Source organism: Stegostoma tigrinum, chromosome 40 (assembly GCF_030684315.1).
Source record: "Stegostoma tigrinum isolate sSteTig4 chromosome 40, sSteTig4.hap1, whole genome shotgun sequence".
NCBI classification, from domain to species: Eukaryota; Metazoa; Chordata; class Chondrichthyes; order Orectolobiformes; family Stegostomatidae; genus Stegostoma; species Stegostoma tigrinum.
Window position 1 is genome coordinate 11,904,479 of NC_081393.1, and position 5,633 is coordinate 11,910,111.

Below are 5,633 nucleotides of genomic sequence, written 5' to 3' on the forward strand. Positions count from 1 at the left end.
GTGCGCGCGAGAGAGGGGAGAGTGTGTGTGTGTCGGGGAGGGGGCGTGTGTGTCGGGGCGGGGAGGGGGCGTGTGTGTCGGGGCGGGGAGGGGGCGTGTGTGTCGGGGCGGGGAGGGGAGGGGGCGTGTGTGTCTGGGGTGTGTGTGTGTCTGGGGGGGGGGGGTGGGTGTGAGAGAGTCAGGGAGAGGAAGGGGTGTGTGCGTGTGTGTGTCGGGGAGAGGGAGGGGGCGAGTGTGTTAGGGAGAGGAAAGGGAGGGGCGAGTGTGTGTGTCGGGGAGGCGAAGGAATATGTGTGTGTGTGTGTGTGTGTGTGTGTGTCGGGGAGGGGAGGGGGAGGGGAGGGGAGGGGAGGGGAGGGGAGGGGAGGGGAGGGGAGGGGGCGAGTGTGTGTGTCGGGGAGGGGAGGGGAGGGGAGGGGAGGGGAGGGGAGGGGGCGAGTGTGTGTGTCGGGGAGGGGAGGGGAGGGGAGGGGGCGAGTATGTGTGTGTCGGGGAGGGGAGGGGAGGGGAGGGGGCGAGTATGTGTGTGTCGGGGAGGGGAGGGGGCGAGTGTGTGTGTCGGGGATGGGAGGGGGCGAGTGTGTCGGGGAGGGGAAGGGGAGGGGGCGAGTGTGTCGGGGAGGGGAAGGGGAGGGGGCGAGTGTGTCGGGGAGGGGAAGGGGAGGGGGCGAGTGTGTGTGTGTCGGGGAGGGGAGGGGGCGAGTGTGTGTGTCGGGGAGGGGAGGGGAGGGGAGGGTGCGAGCGTGTCGGGGAGAGGAAGGGGAGGGGGCAAGTGTGTGTATCAGGGAGGGGAGGGTGTGTGTGTGTCAGGGAGGGGAAGGAGTGTGTGTGTGTGTCGGGGAGGGGAGGGGGCGAGTGTGTGTTTCGGGGAGGGGAGGGGGCGAGTGTGTGTGTGTGTGTCAGGGAGGGGGCGAGTGTGTGTGTCGGGGAGGGGAAGTGTGTGTGTCGGGGAGGGGAGGGGGTGAGTGTTTGAGAGAGAGTCAGGGAGGGGAAGGGGGGTGTGTGTGTGTGTGCGCGAGAGAGGGGTGAGTGTGTGTGTGTCGGGGCGGGGAGGGGGCGTGTGTGTCGGGGCGGGGAGGGGAGGGGGCATGTGTCTGGGGTGTGTGTGTGTCTGGGGGGGGGTGGGTGAGAGAGAGTCAGGGAGAGGAAGGGGTGTGTGCGTGTGTGTGTCGGGGAGAGGGAGGGGGCGAGCGTGTCGGGGAGACGGAGGGGGCGAGCGTGTCGGGGAGAGGGAGGGGAGGGAGGGGAGGGGCGAGTGTGTTGGGGAGAGGAAGGGGAGGGGGAGAGTGTGTGTGTCGGGGAGGGGAGGGGGCGAGCGTGTCGGGGAGGGGAGGGGGCGAGCGTGTCGGGGAGGGGAGGGGGCGGGGCGAATGTGTGTGTCGGGGAGGGGAGGGGAGGGGGTGTGTGTGTCGGGGAGGGGAGGGGAGGGGGCGAGCGTGTCGGGGAGGGGAGGGGAGGGGGCGAGCGTGTCGGGGAGGGGAGGGGAGGGGGCGAATGTGCGTGTCGGGGAGGGGAGGGGAGGGGGCGAATGTGTGTGTCGGGGAGGGGAGGGGGTGTGTGTGTCGGGGAGGGGAGGGGGTGTGTGTGTGTCGGGGAGGGGAGGGGGCGAGCGTGTCGGGGAGGGGAGGGGGCGGGGGCGAATGTGTGTGTCGGGGAGGGGAGGGGAGGGGGCGTGTGTGTGTCGGGGAGGGGAGGGGAGGGGGCGTGTGTGTGTCAGGGAGGGGGGGAGGGGGCGTGTGTCGGGGAGGGGAGGGGAGGGGGCGAGTGTGTGTCGGGGAGGGGAGGGGGCGAGTGTGTGTCGGGGAGGGGAGGGGAGGGGAGGGGGCGAGTGTGTGTGTCGGGGAGGGGAGGGGAGGGGGCGAGTGTGTCGGGGAGGGGAGGGGGTGTGTGTGTGTCGGGGAGGGGAGGGGGTGTGTGTGTGTCGGGGAGGGGAGGGGGTGTGTGTGTGTCGGGGAGGGGAGGGGTCGAGCGTGTCGGGGAGGGGAGGGGGCGGGGGCGAATGTGTGTGTCGGGGAGGGGAGGGGAGGGGAGGGGGCGAGCGTGTCGGGGAGAGGAAGGGGAGGGGGCGAATGTGTGTGTCAGGGAGGGGAGGGGGCGTGTGTGTGTCGGGGAGGGGAGGGGAGGGGGCGTGTGTGTGTCGGGGAGGGGAGGGGAGGGGGCGTGTGTGTGTCGGGGAGGGGAGGGGAGGGGGCGTGTGTGTGTCGGGGAGGGGAGGGGGCGTGTGTGTGTCGGGGAGGGGAGGGGAGGGGGCGAGTGTGTGTGTCGGGGAGGGGAGGGGGTGAGTGTGTGTGTCGGGGAGGGGAGGGGGTGTGTGTGTGTGTCGGGGAGGGGAGGGGGTGTGTGTGTGTGTCGGGGAGGGGAGGGGGTGTGTGTGTCGGGGAGGGGAGGGGGTGTGTGTGTGTCGGGGAGGGGAGGGGAGGGGAGGGGGCGTGTGTGTGTCGGGGAGGGGAGGGGAGGGGGCGTGTGTGTGTCGGGGAGGGGAGGGGAGGGGGCGAGTGTGTGTGTCGGGGAGGGGAGGGGGCGAGTGTGTGTGTCGGGGAGGGGAGGGGGTGTGTGTGTGTGTCGGGGAGGGGAGGGGAGGGGAGGGGGTGTGTGTCGGGGAGGGGAGGGGAGGGGGTGTGTGTGTGTGTCGGGGAGGGGAGGGGAGGGGGTGTGTGTGTGTGTCGGGGAGGGGAGGGGAGGGGGTGTGTGTGTGTGTCGGGAGGGGAGGGGGCGACTGTGTGTCGGGGAGAGGGAGGGGAGGGGGCGAGTGTGTCGGGGCGGGGAGAGTGTGTGTGCGAGTGAGTGTGTGTCTGGCGGTGTTTTGGGGGGGGGTTGTGTGTGAGAGGGTGTGAGGGAGCGGGGTAATGGCGGGGGGGGGGGGGGGGGGGAGGGTGGAAGCGATGGGTCGGAGCGGGCTGTATCCCTGCAGTAAAACGTTCCCATTTCCCCGTTGCCTGAGAGAGAGGGGAGCGCGGGACAAAAGACGCCAAACAAAAGCGAGCAGCAAAGAAAACTTTTCGGGAACTTTGTGTGTGTGTGTGTGTGTGTGTTGCTCTCTCCGGGGTCGGAGCCGGAAAGTTACCTTTGTTAGTGGGTAGCGGACGGGACTCTCCCCACCTGCCCTAGTCCCTCCAGCAGCAAACTCACCGAGTCAGAGCGGGAGAAGGAAAGCCTCTGTGGGACTCTCAGAGCGCCGCAGTCCCCCTGACTCCTGGCGTCTCCATCGCTCCTTTTCCCCGTTTGGAGCCGGAGACGGGGGTGGGAAGGAGGTGGGACACGTGATCACAGGCGGGCTCAGTTTCTCCGGGAGAGCTCTGCTGCCTCTCTCTCTGTGTGTGTGCGCGCCCGCCCCCTGCACACAAAGAGCCCTTTCGCCCTCGGCGTTCCGCTTAACCCCCCCCCCCCGGACACCGCTCCCGTTTTATACAGGTATCTCTGCCTCCTGCAGCAAACACGAATGCACCGGCTCCTCTGTTTTCTTTCCCTTCCTCCGCACCGCACGGCCCTGCGGCCGGAGTCAACCGTGGTCCAGCGGATGCACAGCAAGATCCCACGAACGGGAATGCGCCGCCAGCGGCATTTTTCACTTCACTCTCTTTTTCCAAGCCGTTCGCGTCAAGCAGGCCCCGCTTTAAAGTCACGGTTTTTTGGCACAAGCTATTGGCTTGAAGCGAAAGGACTTGAAAGCGGCGTCCGATGCGAATCGATGTTGAAACCGGAGTGAGGTTAGAGCCAGCATTCTCGCTGCGATCAAGTTTTTGTTGTTGTAAACGGGCGCCTCGGTCCAACGTGTCGATGCCAGCCAGGTCCCCCAAACTGAACTTCATCCCATTCCCACATCCCTCTAAACGTTTCTGATCATGCACCTGCCCAAATATCTTTCAAATGTTATCACTGTACCAGCATCGACCACCTCCTCTGGCGGCCCATGAATCTGCACCAGCCTCCCTGTGCAAATGTGGCCCCTGGGGTCCCTTTCAAATCCCTCTCCTCCCACCTTAAAATTATGCCCGCAAAAACAACAGAAGTTGCTGGAAAAGCTCAGCAGCTCTGAAGAGAGAAATCAGAGTTACTGTTTCGGATCCAGTGACCATTCCTCGGATTTTCCTTCACAGATGCTGCCGAACCTGCTGAGTTTTTCCAGCAACTTCTGATTTTGTCTCTGATTACAGCATCTGCAGTTCTTTCGGTTATTATATGAAATGTATGCCCTGTAGTTTTGAACTCCCCGATCCCAGCAAAAAGGCACTTGTCATTCACCTTATCTGCCCCTGCCTTGTGATTTTATGAATGCTTTACCAGCTGAAATCACTTCTAAACTAAATCAAATCAAAAAACATAAGATAAATAGCCTATTAATTAAAATTAAGTCACATACACACACACCAGTCTCTTTCTGTTCCTTCCCTGTCCCACAGCTTTGCAATGGTTTTATGATGACTGACAAATTGAAAGCTGCACCCAGACATATGTGATACAGGCATTCCTCAGAGGTTCAGCTAGGTAGTTCTATGGAGGTTTTTAAGAATCTCTTACAGTGTGGAAGCAGGCCGTGGATCCCATACTGACCCTCTGAAGAGCATTCCATCCAGACCCAACCGTACCCCCATAACCCTGCATGGGTTATTCTATGGATAATCCACCTGGCCTGTACATCTCTGGACGCTGTGGGCAATTTAGCACGGCCAGTTCACCCAGCCAGCACCACTTTGGGCTGTGGGAGGAAACCAGAACAAACCCATGCAGAATGTGCAAATTCAATGCAGATAGTCGTCTGACCGTGGAATCAAACCCACGTCCCTGGTACTGTGAGGCAGCAGTGCTAAGCACTGAGCCACCGTGCCGCCATTCTCTTTGTTATATTGACCTCTGCATACTCCTGACAACATCTCTCTGTTGGGTGTCTTTCTGAATGAACCTTGTTGCGTTTTGGTTGGCGATCATTCAGCAGAGATGTTTGACCTCTTCAAGGATAGTAGGAAGTGCCGATGCTGGAGAATCTGAGATAACAAGAAATGAAGAAGGGTCTCGACCCACAATGTCAGCTTTACTGCTCCTCTGATGCTGCTTGGCCTGCTGTGTTCAGCCAGCTCTGCACCTTGTGACCTCCTCAGGGAATGCTTTGACTGTTGCGTTAGAAATCTTTCATTGAGAAACCTTGTCTCAGAGTTCATAGGGAAAGTAAATTGGGGGTTCCCTTCAGGGAGAATGAATTCCAATCCCAACTGCTTTGGAATGATGCAGATTGGCACCACTATGACAAATTGATGATGTAAGTCAGGACTGATTGGAGTCAGATTTAAACAGAGACTTCCTGCAGTGCTCCCCACACCCCAGATCTCTCAAATATTGTCATGGGATCTTTCTTCTCCTGGAGAAGGCAGGTAGAAACATAAGGACAGAAAGAGGCCATTCAACCCTTTAAGGCTAGTTCCCCACTCAGTGAGATTGTGGCTCATTCCCTAACAACTCCTCAGATCCACCTCTTCCCCATATCCCTTCATACCTTTGTGAAAATGACCTCTCAATTTCAAGTTTAAAATGAACAATTCATCTGCTCACCTCGGTTTAAAGTCTCATTGATGCCTTGCACAGTGCGATCCTGAAGTATCAGCCTGCAATACATACACAAGCCTCTGGAGTAGGTCTTG

The 5,633-nt window shown here is 61.1% G+C and overlaps 1 protein-coding gene across 3 annotated transcripts in view; it reads right to left on the reverse strand.

Moving 5' to 3' along the window:
- LOC125447980 (fibroblast growth factor receptor 1-like) overlaps window positions 1–3,302 on the reverse strand; it is a 173,861-nt gene extending 170,559 nt beyond the window's left edge. The window contains exon 1 of one of the 3 annotated variants that reach the window (XM_059641209.1): window positions 3,130–3,302. The gene's annotated coding sequence lies outside the window, so the exon portion shown is untranslated. Of the gene's footprint in view, window positions 1–3,064 lie in introns of all 3 variants that reach the window. The other 2 variants (XM_059641211.1, XM_059641213.1) reach the window with 2 other exon arrangements.
- Between the last annotated feature and the right edge of the window lie 2,331 nt (window positions 3,303–5,633).